The sequence below is a fragment of the Canis aureus genome, chromosome X, assembly GCF_053574225.1.
Source record: "Canis aureus isolate CA01 chromosome X, VMU_Caureus_v.1.0, whole genome shotgun sequence".
In the NCBI taxonomy this organism is placed as follows: domain Eukaryota; kingdom Metazoa; phylum Chordata; class Mammalia; order Carnivora; family Canidae; genus Canis; species Canis aureus.
The window spans coordinates 24,429,428-24,446,037 of NC_135649.1; the positions used below are offsets into that span (position 1 = coordinate 24,429,428).

At 33.7% G+C, this 16,610-nt stretch overlaps 1 pseudogene; it reads right to left on the minus strand.

Moving 5' to 3' along the window:
• Positions 1 to 2,898: 2,898 nt before the first annotated feature.
• Positions 2,899 to 3,790, minus strand: LOC144308821 (actin, cytoplasmic 1 pseudogene; annotated as a pseudogene).
• Positions 3,791 to 16,610: the final 12,820 nt, after the last annotated feature.

Sequence of the window (16,610 nt, forward strand, 5' to 3'; positions counted from 1 at the left end):
GGGAAAGCACCCTGCAAGTCAGTGCAACTGCATCCTCCGCTTATGAGATGAAGGCAGGTATCTTGTCTAACTGTTGACCCTGCCCAACTATAAGATTGCTGTGTTCACAGATTGGCTTCTTAACAGCATAGAATCCAAATGTTGCCTGGTGTGCTCACAACTGGAAAAGTGGAAAAAAAACTGGAAAAGTGGGCCATCACAACCAGTTGAGCTAAAGGCAAATGTGGCTCAGCCACAACAGTAGGGCACACACACCCACACACATAGAAGACACCCCTAGAGTGCCCGGTTTTGGTGAATGTGGGTCACTGTGCTACAGGTCACCACAGCACTTCTTCATAAATGCCATCACTTTCAAGATTAGGAGATATAGCTGACTTTCTTACTACATAGAAGCAAATATAAAGAGTTAGACAAATTGGACAGGAATACATCCCAAATGAAAGAACAAGAAAAAAAAACACAGCAAAACAGCTAATGATATAGAGATAATCAATATTTCTGACAAATAATTCAAAGTAATGGTCATAAAAATACTCATTGGACTTGAGAAAAGAGTGGAGAATGTCAATGAGCCATTTAACAAAGAAAAAATATTTTAAAAAACCCCGTCAGAGTGAAAATTCAATACCTGAAATAAAAAATACTCTATAACGAGTTAATATCAGAATAGAGGAGGCAGAAGAGTGCATCAACTATATGGAAGACAGGTAAATGAGAAGCAACCAAGCTAAACAACAAAAAGAAAAAAAATAATACAAAAAAAGAATATTTTAAAGGAAGTCATCATCCTCAAATGTAATAATATCAAATGTAATGACATCAAGTGTAATAATATTCACATTATAGGGATACCAGAAGTGAAAGAGAGAGAGAGGAAGGGGGCCAAAAATTAATCTGAAGATATAATAGCTGAAAACTTTCCTAATCTGGGGAAGAAATAGATATTCAGAACCAGGAGGCACAGAAATCCTCCAAACAAAATTCACCCAAGAAGATCTACCTCAAGACACATAATTAAAATGACAAGAAGATAGTGATAAAGATTTGCATTTCCCTGATGATACGTGATATTGAGCATCTTTTCATGTGTCTGTTGGATATCTGTATGCTTTCTTTGGAAACGTATTTATTCAGGTTCTCTGCACATTATTTTGAGAAGGTGGAGGGGCAAAGGGAGAGATAGAATATTAAGCAGCCTTTATGCTGGGTATGGGACTCAGTCTCACCACCCCAAGATCATGACTTGAGCCAAAATCAAAAGTAAGAGCCATCCAGGCACCCCTCCTCAGCCCATTTTTAAATAGGACTCAGTTTGGGAGGGGGTGAGTTGTATAAGTTATTTATAAATTTTGAATATTAACCCATTATCAGAAATATCACTTGCAAATATCTTCTCCTATTCACCAGTTGCCTTTTTGTTTTGTTGATGGTTTCCTTTGCTTTGCAAAAGCTTTGTTTTATTTTTTGATATACTCCCAATAGTTTTTCTTTTCTTTCCTTTGCCATATCTAGAAAAATATTGCTATAGCCAATGTCAGAGAAACTACTGCCTGTGTACACATATAGGATTTTACAATTTTAGGTTTCACATTTAAGTTTTTAACCCATTTTGAGTTTATATCTGTGTGTGGTGTTAGAAAGTTGTCTGTTTTTATTCTTTTACATGTACTGTATGATATTCTCAGTGCCATTTATTGAAGAGACTTTCTTTTCCCCATTGTACATTCTTGCTTCCTTTGTCATACATTAATTAACCATAGATGCATGGGTTTGCTTATGGGATCTCTATTCTGTTCTATTGATATATGTGTATATTTTTGTGCATGTACCATACTGTTTTGATTTCTATATTTTGTTAGTGGGAATGTAAATTGGTACAGCCATCAAGGGAAAGTGTATGAGGTTCCTCACAAAAATTTAAAATAGAAATACCATATGATACAGCAATTCTAGTACTGGGTATTTACCCAAAGAAAACAAAAACACTAATTAAAAAGATATATGCACGCTTATGTTTAATGCAACATTATTTCCATTAGCTAAGACATAGAAGCAATCTAAGAATTCATCAATAGACAAATGGATAAGGAAGATGTACTACATATATACAATGGTGTATTACACAGCCATAGAAAAGAATGAGATCATGCCATTTGAGACAACATATATGGACCCAGAGGATATTATGCTAGTGAATTAAGTCAAATTGGGAAAGAAAAATACCATACAATGTAATTAATATTTAAAAAAAATCAAATGAATAAACAAAAAAAAAAACAGAATTAGACATGTAAATTCAGAGAACAAGTTGATAGCTGCCAGAAGGAAGGGGATTTGGGGAATGGACAAAATTTGTGCAGGGGAGTGGGAGACACAGGTTTCCTACCATGTCTTCACCTCTCCTACACTTTTTTGATGTGGCCTCCTCTGTACAATTCACTGTGGAAAGTCTGTTTTGCTAGTCTTCACATCAGTTTCAGAGTTAGTTCTACATATGTACGTGCTATCTCATTGTGTCTGTGAGATGAGGTGCACTCAGGATCCTCCTACTCCACCATCTCCCCAGAAGTGCTTTTTTTATTGCCATTTTCAAATGTACAGTTCTGTCACACTAAATACTTTCACAGTGTTGTGTAACTATCACCACCACCCTTCTCCAGAACTATCTGATTGTTCCCAGCTAAAGCTCTATAAACATTATACATTACATCCCCTTTACTCAGGCCTCTGGCAACTACCATTCCACTTTCTATGTTTATGGATTTGACTCTCTTAGGTTCTTCATATAAGCAGAATCATTCAACATCACCCTTTGTGACTAGCTTATTTTACTTAATGTCTTTAAAGTTTATCCAGGTTGTAACATATGTCAGAATCTCCTTTCTTTTTTTAAGCTCAATAATCCATTTTATATATGATGATCTTAATTTTTATTGTGCTGGACACCAGGGCAGTTATATTCTGCATTCTGGTCAGTAATACTGGGGTATATGGTGGTTCCACCAGACAGCACCTTGTTGGTGTAGAGGTCTTTGCAGATGTCACACTTCATGATGAAGTTGAGCATAGTTTCACAGATACCACAGGATTCCATGCCCAGGAAGGATGGCTCAAAATGCAGCAGAGCTGCACATTGTCAAAGGTGATGACCTATCCACCTGGCAGTTCCTAACTCTTCTCTAAGGAAGAACTGGAAGCCACAGTGGCCATCTCCTGCTCAAAGTCCAGGGCAATATAGCCCAGCTTCTCCTTGATGTCACACATGATTTCCTGTTAGGCAGTGGTGGTGAACCTGTAGCCATGATCCATGAGGATCTTCATGAGATAGTCCATTGGGTCCCAGGCAGCCAGATCCAGACATAAGATGGCATGGAGTAGGGTGTATCTCTCATAGATAGGCACAGTGTGGGTGACCCAGTCACTAGAGTCCATTACGATGCCAGTGGTATGGCCAAAGGAGTACAAGGACAGCATGGTATGGATGGCCACCTACATGACTGGGATATTGAAGGTCTCAAACTTGATCTGGGTCATCTTCCCATGGCTGGCCTTGAGGTTCAGGTAGCCTTGGTTAGCAGCATGGGGCATTGCTTGGGGGCCATGTGTAGTTCATTGTAGAAGGTGTGGTGCCAGATCTTCTCCATGTCATCCCAGTTGGTGATGATACCATGCTGGCTGGGGTACTTCAGGGTCAGGATGCCCATCTTGCTCTGGGCCTCATCACCCATATAGGAGTCCTTTTGGCCCATCCTCACCATCATGCCCTGGCGCCAGAGATGCCCCACAATGAAGGGGAAGACAGTCACAGGGACTTTGTAGGCTGTGAAGACAGTCCTACACATGTTTATTAAATCATTTCAGCCATTAAATGTCTTTTGATTGGAGAATTTAAACCATTTACTTTTAAAGTAATTATTGACATGTAAGAACTTAGCACTATCTTATCAATTATTATATATAATTAAATTTTTATTTGTCTATAAATATATTTGTCTCATGCTTGTCTACCCTTCGTTCTCATTTCTACCTTAATTATGAGTGATTTAAAATATTTTTAGTACTCCATTTTATTTTTTCTAATGGTATATTGCCTTTACTTTTTAGCCTTTATATTGATTTCTCTAGGGATCAAATGTGCATCCTAATCAGAATTAATATTTTATCCTTTCACAGAAAATGTAAGATTCTTATACAAATATATGTCCATTTACCCCCATTGTTAGTTCTGATGTTTTTCCTATCAGTTTTTTTTTTCAGCAATTAAAAGAAAAATGTAGTCTTTTACGTATATCAACCTATTAACCATTTCACTGTTTTATTCCTTTCTGGAGATTTGAGATTCCATCTGATATTATTGTCCATTATCCTGAAATTTTTTGCTAGCAATTATTTTTTTTTAATTTTTATTTATTTTATGATAGTCACAGAGAGAGAGAGAGGGGCAGAGACATAGGCAGAGGGAGAAGCAGGCTCCATGCACCGGGAGCCCGATGTGGGATTCGATCCTGGGTCTCCAGGATCGCGCCCTGAGCCAAAGGCAGGCGCCAAACCGCTGCGCCACCCAGGGATCCCTTTGCTAGCAATTATTAATTGAAGGTATTCTCTTAATTAATTGACTCATCTTTTGTTTATCTGACCATATATTCATTTTTCTTCATTTTTAAGAAATGTTTCCACTGTATAAAGAATTTTATCAATTTAGAATGATGTGGCCTCCATTGTTTCTGATTAGAATGTCATAAAAATTTTGTATAAATCTCTCTTCTTTTATAATATGGCCTTTTTTCTCTTTTCAAGATTTTCTCTGTACTCTGGTTTTCCTCAGTTTTACTATCGTATTCTTAGATTTAATTTGTATGTTTTAAATTTGTTGCAAACTGATATTTTTCACCAAATTTTGAATGCTTTCAGGTACATTTTCTATTATTCTTTTTATTTTAGAGCAGTTTTGGATTTACAAAGTAATTTGAAATTGGTACAAAGAGCTCCCATATCCTACACCCCTACTTTCTCCAATTATTAACAACTTACCCTAGTGTGGTACAATGCTACAATGAATGAACCAATATTGATGCATTATTGTAACTAAAAGACCACAATCTATTTAGATTTAGTTAGTTTTTACTTAATGTCATTTGCTGCTTCAATATCCCATCATGATACTGTTTTATATTTAGTCATCATGTTGCTTTAAGTTTCTCTTGACAGTGACAGTTTCTTAGATCTTTCTTGTTTTGATAGAATTGATAATTTTGAGGAATATTGATATTGTAGAATGCCTACCTTTATAGAAAATATAGAGTTTAAGATGTCTGATGTTTTTCTCATGCTTAGATTGGGATTTTTTTTACATTTGTTTTTATTTAAGTTCAATTAGATTGGGATTTATGATGTTTGGCTGAATACCACAGAGATAAATTGTCATTTTCACCACATCATATCAAGGGTACACTCTATCAATATTACGTATCATTGATATTAATCACAATTACTCTGCTGAGAAAATATTTGTTAGTTTTATCCAATGTAAAGTTACTTTTTCCTCTTTTCATGCTGTATTATTTGGAAATAAGTAATTATGCATAGAGTAACTTTAGGTAAGGTATGGTGAGACATGTTCCATTTCACTGGAGGTGGAATACCTAAATGAACTATTTGGAATTTTTCTGCATGGGTTATTTGTCTCTTCTTCCTAATTTTTTTATTTTTTCAACTATTTATTGATATAAGCATGAATTTGAAAGTACTTATTTTCAACATTAGATTATTATCTCATACAGCTTTATTTGTTGTGTTGCTCAAATTTTTAGACATCTTTGGTCATGGGGAATTCACTTTCAGTTGCCTCATTTAACAATTTGCTGTCAATCATATTTTTTGCACTTTTTTTTTTTTACTTTTTGGCACTAAAGGATGCTTTTAATACTTTCTTCCATAGTCCTAATTTAAGGTTTTTCTTCAATAAGTCTTGACTTTTTTGATTAGAGAATAGCGTTAGAAATCAAGATCTGGTAGCTAGGTGTGCACTTTGCTGTTGGGGTGGCATTAATTCTAGCCCTTCAGCTACAGAACATGGAAATATGTGTGTGTATACTAACCTATGTACATAGATATCTACAAGTATTTTATAAGAAATATTTGTATTTATATTAAGGTAAATATGAGTTTATATTGATGTTTCAAACTCTAATTTATTAACACAAGGATCATGTTAGCCTCCTCCTACTCCAACAGTGAGAAACCTGGCTCGTCCTTAGCACTATACATTAATTGTTCAATTTCAGAATATGTTTATTTTTTTTAATTTTTTATTTATTTATGATAGTCACACACAGAGAGAGAGAGAGAGGCAGAGACATAGGCAGAGGGAGAAGCAGGCTTCATGCACCGGGAGCCCGACGTGGGATTCGATCCCGGGTCTCCAGGATCGCGCCCTGGGCCAAAGGCAGGCGCCAAACCGCTGCGCCACCCAGGGATCCCCAGAATATGTTTATAGTGGTGTCAGAATTGTTTACCTTTACTCTTGAGGGAAATAACTTAATTCATTATAGTCCAGTGCTTATATACTGAATCTTTTGCTTTTAATCTCCACTCATTTCCAAAGCTATTTAGGTTAGTGATTTTATACTTCACCCTCTACAGTGAGACTGTTTCATGCATTTTGTATACATTTTTAATACAGTGAGATTGTTTTGTTACATTCTGTAATCCATTCTGAGGTCCCTCTGTCTCCTAATTGATTTTTTAATTTACATTCATTTAAGGTCACTCATTGTACTATAAAGTTCCATGGGTTTTCATCAATGCACATTGTCATGTATCTACCTTTTTAGTATCATACAGATTAGTTTCACTGCCCTGAAACTATTTGTTTTTACTAGTCAACCCTCCCCTTTTCTCCTGAAGCTCTGACAATCATCAATCGTTGCTATGTTTTGTTTTTCCTTTTCTGGAATGTTATATAAATAGAATCATACAGTATGAAACCCATACAGACTATTTTCTTTCACTTAGCATTACACATTTATGATTCACCTATGGCTTTTCATGACTTGATAACATTTATTTTTATCATGAAATAATATTTTATCTTATAAATGTACCAATTTTTTTCTATTCACTATTGAACAGTATTTTCGTTACTTCAAACTTTGGCAATTATGACTAAAGTTCCTGTAAACATTATAATTCAGCCTGAAGCTTTCTGTGTGGTTATTTTTTTAAAAGATTTTTATTTATTCATGATAGACATAGAGAGAGAGAGGGAGAGAGAGAGAGACAGAGACACAGGCAGAGGGAGAAGCAGGCTCCATGCAGGGAGCCCTACTCGGAATTCGGTCCCAGGACCCCAGGATAGTGCCCCTGGCTAAAGGCAGGCGCCAAACCAGTGAGCCATCCAGGGATCCCTTTTCTGTGTGGTTATGTTTTCAAGTCGTTTATGTAAATCCCAGGAGCATGATTGCTGGTTCATAAATTCATGTTTATGCCATGTTTATTTATAGAAAAAGCTACGTCTGTCTATGTCTTTGTAGGAGACTGATAGCTTGTATTCCAAAATGGCTCTACCATTCTGTACTTCTATCAGCAGTGAATGAGAGTTTGTCAGTCTGTATCCTCAGTAATTGACATTGATACTCATTTGTAATTTTCTATTGATGTATAGAGATACTGCATTGTTTTAATTCAAAGCTCCCTAATTACAAGTGATGCTGATCATCTTTTCATATGATTATTATCCATCTGAATAATTCCTTCATGAAGAGTTTGTTTATACTTTTGTCCATTGTGGGTTGTTTGTTCTGTTATTTTTGAGTTGCATATATCGGAAAGAGGCCCTTTATCAGATAAATATTTTGCAAATATTTTCCCTCAGGTTGTAGCTTGTCTTTTCGCTCTTAATTGTGTCTTCAAAAGAACAAATTTTTCTTTTAATTTTAATAAGGTTGAAATCATTATTTTTCCTTTTACTAATCTTGTTTTTGGTGTTGCACTAAAACTCACTGCTAAATCCAGTCACCAATATTTTTCTTATGTTTTCTTCTACATTATTTATAGTTCCACATTTTAAATTTAGGTCTATGATTCCTGTTGAATTAATTATGTTGAAATCTGTAAAGTCTTTATCAGATAATTTTTTGTTTTTGCTTATGAACATCTAATTGTTCTGGTGACATTAGTTGGAAGAACTATTCTTTCTCATTGAATTAACTCTGCTCCATTGGCAAAGATCAATTGGCAATGTTTGTGTGGGTTTATTTCTGGAATTTCTATTTTGTTCCACTAACCTATATAGTTATTATTTTACCATATCCAAACTATCTTCATTACTTTAGGTTTATATGGGATCTTGAAATTAGACAGTGAGATCCTTCCAACTTTGTTCTTTTTCAGTAATATGTTGGCTATTCCTGGTGTTTTCTCTTTCCATATAATCTTTAGAATTAGTTTGTTAGCATCTACAAAATACCTTGTGTTTTTTTTAAGATTTTATTATTTATTCATGAGAGAGACACAGAGAGAGAAGGGCAGAGACACAGGCAGAGGGAGAAACAGGCTCCCCACAAACACCCTGATGAGGGACTCAATCCTGGATCCCAGGATCATACCCCTAGCCAAAGTCAGGCACTCAACCACTGAGCCACCCAGGTATTCCAGCCTTGTGTTTTTTTTTAAGATTTATTTATTCATGAGATACATAAAGAGAGAGGCAGAGACACAGGCAGAGGGAGAAGCAGGCTTCATGCAGGGAGCCTGATGTGGGACTTGATCCCTAAACTGGGATCACACCCTGAGCGAAAGGCAGACGCTCAACCACTGAGCCACCCAGGCATCCCCAGCCTTGTGGTTGTGATTGGAGTTGTGTCTAATCTAATAACAAAGTTGGGAAGATTGGACATACTAACAATAGCATCTTCCAGTTCAAAACTATACAGGAAAAACTCTCAATTCATTTAGACCTTTGATTTTTTATTAGGCACATTAAATTTTATACACTTAGATCTTGCACATATTTTATTAGATTTATACATAAGTATTTTATTTTGGGGATGCTATTATAAATGCTATTATTTATTTTGTAGATTTCAAATTCAAATTGTTCATTGCTTGTATGTGGAAAAGCAACTGATTTTGTATATTAACTTTTATGCTTCAAGTTTGATATGCTTGCTTATAAGTTCTTGTACTTTTTGTTTGTTAATTCTAAGAAACTTTCTAAATAGATAATTTTGTCATTTGCAAAGGCAGCAACACAAAACAGTCTTTGTTTCTATCTTCCTGTGTAATTTTTATTTCCTTTTATTGTTCTATTACACTAGGTACTTCCAGTATAATGTTTAGTGGAAATGGGGGAGAGGACAGCCTTGCCTTATTCCCACTCTTGGAGGAAAGCATCCATGTTCTCACAATTAATTAGTATTTTAGGTGGTTTTTTTTTTTTTTCGGTAGTTATTTATCAAGTTAAGGAAGTTCTATTCTATTCCTAGTTCAATAAGTATTTTTTAAAATCAATAGATGTTATTAAACTTTGCCAATTGCTTTTTCTACATTAGTTAATGTAGTCACATGATTTTTCTTTAACCTTATGGAAGCAGTGGATTAATTTAATTGATGTTCAAATGTTGAACCAGCTTTGCAAACCTGGAATAAATCCCTAATGTTTGTGCCGTATAATTCTTTTCATACATGTTGGATATTATTTGCTAATACTTTCTTGATGATTCTTACACTTATGTTTGTGAGAGATATTGGACTGTAGTTTTATTTCCTTGTATTTATCTCATCTTAATATCAGTGTAATTCTTGACTCAGAATTAATTAGGAAATGTTCCTCTTACTTATATTTTCTTGAAAAGATTGTGGCAAATTACTATCACTTCTTCCTTAAATATTTGGTGCAATTCACTTCTAAGACTATTTTGTCCTGGTGCTTAATTTTAGAAATTTATTATTCATTCACATTAATATAATACAATTACAATTATTTGTTTCTCCTTCTATGAAGTTTTGTACTATTTGCCTCCTGAGGAATTGGTCCATTTTATCTAAGTTATCAAATATGTGGGCATAGATTTCTTCATAGTATTATTTTATTATCATTTTATGCTTCATAGTAATAACAACGATGAACTATCTTTTATTTATTTTACTGATAGTTTATGTCTTGTATGTTTGTTTTCCTGGTTAGTAGTTTATAAAAATTATTGACCATTTCTAAGAACCAGCTTTTGATTTCATTAATTTTCTCTATTATTTTCCTGGTTTCAATATCATTGATTTATTCTTTAGCTTTGATTATTTCTTTTCTAATAATCACTTTAGGATTAAATTGCTGTTTTTCTCTAGTTTCTTAAGGTGAAGGCCTAGATTACTGATTTCAGATATTCTTTTCTAATATACAAATTTAGTGTTCTATACTCTCCTATAAATGATACTTTTTCTGTGTTCTTCCCAAATTTTGAAAAAGTATTTTTATTTTAATTTAAAACAAAACATTTTTCAGTTTCTCTTGAGACTTATTCTTCTTATAACATTTAGGAGTGTGCTTTTAAATTTCTAACTCTTCTGGAATTTTCTATCATCTATTGTTAATTTCTTGTTTAATGCCATTGTGTGCTGAATACATACTTTGCATGATTTCTATCCTTTAAATTAGTTAAATTATTTTATGGCTCAGATTGGTACTAACTCTGGGAATGCTCCATGTGAGTTTGTGAATATGTATATTCCCCTGTTTTTGGAAAGAGTATTATCTAAATGTCGATTAGATTGAGTTGATTGACAATGCCGTTTGAGTCAATTATATTTTTACTAATTTTTTGTCTGCTTGATGATCATTATCGAAAAAGAAGTGCTTACATCTCCAACAATAAAAGTGTATTTGTCTATTTCCTCCTTTAGTTTAATCAGTTTTTGCCTCCAATATTTTGTCACTCTGTTTTTAGCATACAAATAAATATTGTTATTTCTTCTTAGAGAATTGACCACTTTCTCATTATGTAATGTCCATATTTATCCCTGATAATTTTCCTTGCTCTGAGTTCTGCTTTGTCTGAAATTAACATAGCTACTTCAGCTTTCTAGAATATATCTCTCATGCTCATAGCATTTAACTGAGTGAATTTTTGTATTTCTGAATAGTGAGAGAGATTTAAATTCATGCTTTTTTTCATATAAATGACCAGTTATCTCCTTACACATTTTTGAAGATAATATTCTTCTCCTATTTAATAGACTTGATACCATTGTTGAAAACCATAGATAGATGATTTATTTTAGACTTCCTAGTCTATTCTGTTGTTCTATACATCTATCTTTATGCCAGTACGACACTGTTTTGATTACTATAGCTTTGTAGAGGACTATGAAATGTGTATCCTTCAACGTTTATGAAATGTGGCTTCATAGAATAAGTAAGTGATCCTTAATCATTTGTTTTTGGAAGAGCTTGAGTAAGACTCGTGCTAATTCTTCTTTAAATGTTTTATATAATTCACAAATGAACCATCTATTTTATAGGATTTTTATTTAGACTTTTAAATTAAAAACTTTATTTTTTAGAGCAATTTTAGATTCACGGCAAAATTAAGTGGAAAATACAGAGTACTCATATTTACCTGTCTCCCGCTTTTACCAACATACAACCTCTTCCACTACTGGTAGTCTGCACCACAGTAGTACATTTTTTATAATCAATAAACCTACATTGAAATATTATCACTCAAAGTCCATAGTTTACATAAAGATTCACTCTTAGTTTTGTACATTTTATGAGTTTTGACAAACATTTAATGACACCATTAAATGTTTGTCAACTAACCATTTTAGTACCATACAAATTAATTAGTTTCTTAAAAATCTTCTATGCTCCTCCTATTCATTCCTCCTTCCCCAATAACTTCTGGGAAGTTTTTCAATAGATTTGCTTTTTTAGAATTCTATGTAGTAGCAATTTTAGAATACGTAACCTTTTCAAATTGGCTTATTTCACTTAGTAATATGTATTTGTTTCCTCCATGTCTTTTCATGGCTTGGTAGCTCATTTATTTTTAACAATAAATGCTATCCCATCTTCTGGATGGGCCAATTTATCCATTCACTTACTGAAGGACATCTTAGTTGCTCACATGATTTGGCAATCATGAATAAAGTTGCTATAAAGTTGTATGTGCAAGTTTTTGTGCACACATATGTTTTCAACTCCGTTGGGTAAATACCGTGGAGCACAACTACTGGATTTTATAGTAATAACATGTTTAGTTTTGTAATAATCTGCCAAACTGTCTTTCAAAGAGCTTGTACCATTTTACATTTCCACCAATAATGAATGAGAGCTCTGTTATACCATATTCTCACCAGCATTTGGTGTTGTCAATATTTTGGATACTGGTCATCCTAACAGTTGTGTACTATTATCTCATTATGGCTTTCCTTTGCATTTTCTTGATGACATAGTATGTGGAGCATTTTTATAATTGATTATTTGCCATATCTATCTATATATGTGTTTTAAATGTATTTATTCATGACAGACACACACAGAGGCAGAGGTACAGGCAGACAGAGAAACAGGCTCCATGCAGGGAGCCTGAAGTGGGACTCGATCCCCGGTCTCCAGGATCACACCTCGGGCTGAAGGCAGCGCGAAACCACTGGGCCATGGGGGCTGCCCTGCCATATCTATATTTTTGACCAGGTGTCTATTCAAGACTTTTGATTATGTTTAACTAAGGCGTTTGTTTTCTTGTTGTTGGTTTTTATAAGTTATTTATATGTTTTGGATAATAATCTTTTGTTAGTTATGTGTTTTGCAAATATTTTACCTAAGTCTGTGACTTGTCTTCTCTTTCTCTTGATATTGTCTTTAACAGCACAGAAGGTTTTAATTTTAATAAAGTTGAATTTGTCAATTATTTCTTTTATGGATTATGTCTTTGATGTTGTATCTAAAAATTGTTGCCAAAATACATACTTGTGAAGTTTTAAGTTTTCATTCTGTTATTGAGATTTTTTGTTTCATTGCATTGTAGTTGAAAAAGATACTTTGTATGATTTCAAACTTTAAAAATTTACCTAGACTTGGTTATTGGCCTAACATGTGATCTAGGAGAATGCCCCATGTGAACTTGAAAAGTATGTTCTGCTGTTTGCGGGTGTAGTGTTTGGTTTAGTCTTTTAGAAATATTTGGTTTATAGTGTTAAGTCTTCTTTTCCTTTTATTGATCTTCTATCTTCATTGTTCTATGCACTATTGAAAGTGGAGTGTTGAAGTATCCAACTATTATTGTAGGACCGTGTATTTTTCTCTTCATTTTTGGCAATTTTTCTTTCATATATTTGGGGACTCAGTTGTTAGGCATAAATAGTTTATAATTTTTTATCTTATTGATGAATATACCATTCTATTACTGTTTAAAATTCTTTCTCACATAATTTTTTAATTTAACCTTTTTTGCATCCTTTCACTTAATCTATATGTATCATTGGACCTAAAATGAGTCTATCTAAACTGCATAAAGTTGGATTGTATATTTTTATCCATTCTGTCAGTGTGTATCTCTTATATATTTATTTTTTTCATAACAATCACTTATTGGGGAACTACTATGTTTCAGATAATATTCAAAGAACTTTACATATGATATTACATTTTAATTTTTCTCACAATCTCTCCACTTATTTTTTTAAATTAAATTATATTTTGATTCCAGTGTAATTGACATTCAGTGTTATATTAGTTTCAGATGTACAAAACAATTCTATATATTACTTAGTGCTCATCATAAGTGTACTCTTTCATCCCCATCACCTATTTTACCTATCCCCCTACCTACCTCCCTTCTGGTAATGAACACTTTGTTCTCTATAGTTAAGAGTCTGTTTCTTTGTTGGTCTCTCTCTCCTGTTTTTTCCATTTCTCAAATTCCACATATGAGTGGAATCACATGGCGTTTGTCTTTCTCTGATAGACTTATTTCCCTCAGGATAATAGTCTTTAGCTCTATCTATGTGGTTGCAAATAACAAGATTTCATTCTTTTTTTATACCTGAATAGTTGAGATATAGCTATATATCTATACCTGTTATCAATATAGGTGTATATAAGATATATATCACTTCTTTATCCATTCATGTATTGATTGGCACGTATGCTGCTTCCATAATTTGGCTATTAAAAATAATACTGAAATAAACATAAGGGTGCATGTAACCCTTTGAATTAGTGTTGCATAAATACCCAGTAGAATGTTTACTAAATCATAGAGTATTTTTATTTTTAACTCTTTGAGGAAACTTTGTATTGTCTTCATACTGGCTATACCAGTTTGCATTCCCAGCAACAGTCCAAACGTGCTCCCTTTTCTCCATTTCTTAACCCTTTGTTCTTTTGTTTTTGATTTTAGCTATTCGGACAAGTGTGAGGAGACATCTCATTATAGTTTTGATTTGCATTTCCCTGATGATGAATGATGGTGAATATATTTTCATGAGTCTATTGGCCACCCGTATGTTTTCTTCGGAGAAATATCTGCTCATGTCTTCTGCCCATTTAGTAAATTGGATTATTTGTTTGTTTGGTTGTTTTTTTTTTTTTTTTTTTTTTTGGTGTTTAGTTGCATAAGTTCTTTATATATTTTGGATACTAACCATTCATCAGATATGCCATTTGAAAGCATCTTCTCCATTCAGTAGATTGTCTTTTAGTTTTGTCAATTGTTTCCTTTGCTGTGCAGAAGCATGTCATTTTATCGTATAGTCAAAGTGATCTTAAAAAAGAAAAACGGGGAACCCTGGGTGGCGCAGCAGTTCAGCGCCTGCCTTTGGCCCAGGGCGCGATCCTGGAGACCCGGTGCATGGACCCTGCTTCTCCCTCTGCCTGTGTCTCTGCCTCTCTCTCTCTCTCTGTGGCTATCATAAATAAATAAAAATTTAAAAAAAACTAAAAAAAAAAAACTTAAAAAAATACAAAAAAACAAAGAAAAATGAAACTAAGTCCTTCTGTGTCAATAATTACTATAAATTAAAATGAATTAAACTCTCTAATTAAAATACAGGGTTCCAATGGTTTATTGTTTTATTTCCCTTGCAGGAAGTAAAGGAGCTATATCTAGAAAAATGTTCCTACAGCTGACCTCAGGTAAATTACTCTATGTGCTCTCTCCTAGGATTTTTAGTTTAAGGTCTCACATTTTGGGTTTGTTTTTGTGTATGGTGTAAGAAAATAGTCTACTTTCATTCATTTGAAGTTTTCCCAACACCATTTGTTGAAGAGACTTTTTCCCATTGTGTATTCTTGCCTCCTTTGTTGAATACTAATAGACCATATAAGCATGAGTTTATTCCAGAGTTTTCTATTCTACTCTATTAATCTATGTGTCTATTTTTGTGCCAGCACCACACTGTTTTGATTACTACAGCTTTGTAATATAACTTGAAGTCTGGAATTGTGATACATCCAGTTTTCTTTTTCTTTTTCTTTTTTTTTTTTGAAATAGAATTTAATTTTTTTTTATTTTTTTTTATTTATTTATGATAGTCACAGAGAGAGAGAGAGAGGCAGAGACACAGGCAGAGGGAGAAGCAGGCTCCATGCACCGGAAGCCCGACGTGGGATTCGATCCCGGGTCTCCAGGATCGCGCCCTGGGCCAAAGGCAGGCGCCAAACCGCTGCGCCACCCAGGGATCCCCTTTTTTTAAGTTTTTATTTAAATTCCAGTTAGTTCACTTACAGTGTAATATTGGTTTCCGGTGTACAATATAGTGATTCAGCACTTCCACATAACACCCAGTGCTCTCACAACAAGTATACTCCTTAATCCCCATCACTTATTTAAGCCATTCCCCCATTCTCCTCCCCATCTAGTACCATCACATTGTTCTCGATAGTTAAGAGTCTGTTTCTTGGTTTGCTTCTTCCTCTCTTTTTCCCCCTTTATTCATTTGGTTTGTTTCTAGAGATTACAATTAACATTTTAAAGTTATAACAATTTTGTTTCAATTAATGCAAACTGAAATTCAATAATATACAAAAATTCTGTTCTTATATATCTCCATTCTTTTTCCTTTGTTGTTTCTGTAACAAATTACACCTTTATAACTCATATGCCCATTAATATTATTTTATAATTATTATTGTATTCATTTGTGTTTTAAATAGTATTTGAGAAAAGGAGTTACAAACAAAATTCAATAATACTGGATTGCATATTTACCAGTGAAGGTAATTTGCCAGTGTATTTTTTTATTCCTCTTTATGGCTTGAGCTAATGCTTAGTATTCTTTAATTTAGCCTAAAAGATTTTTATTAACATTTCTTTTAGGTGAGATTTATTAACGATTAGCTAGTTCAGCTTTTTTGTTAATCTGGGAGTTTCTTAATTTCTCCTTAATTTTTAAAGTATAGTTTAGTCAGATTAGAATTCTTGGTTGGAGTTTATTTCACCACTTTAAATATGTTATCCTATACATTCTAGCTTTTATGGTTTCTGTTAAGAAATTGTTAATCTTATTAAGGATCCCTGTATACTACAAGTTGTTTCACAATGACAATTCTCTCTTTGTCTTTAGTTTTTAGCAGTTTGATCATAATGTATATTGCTGTATATCTG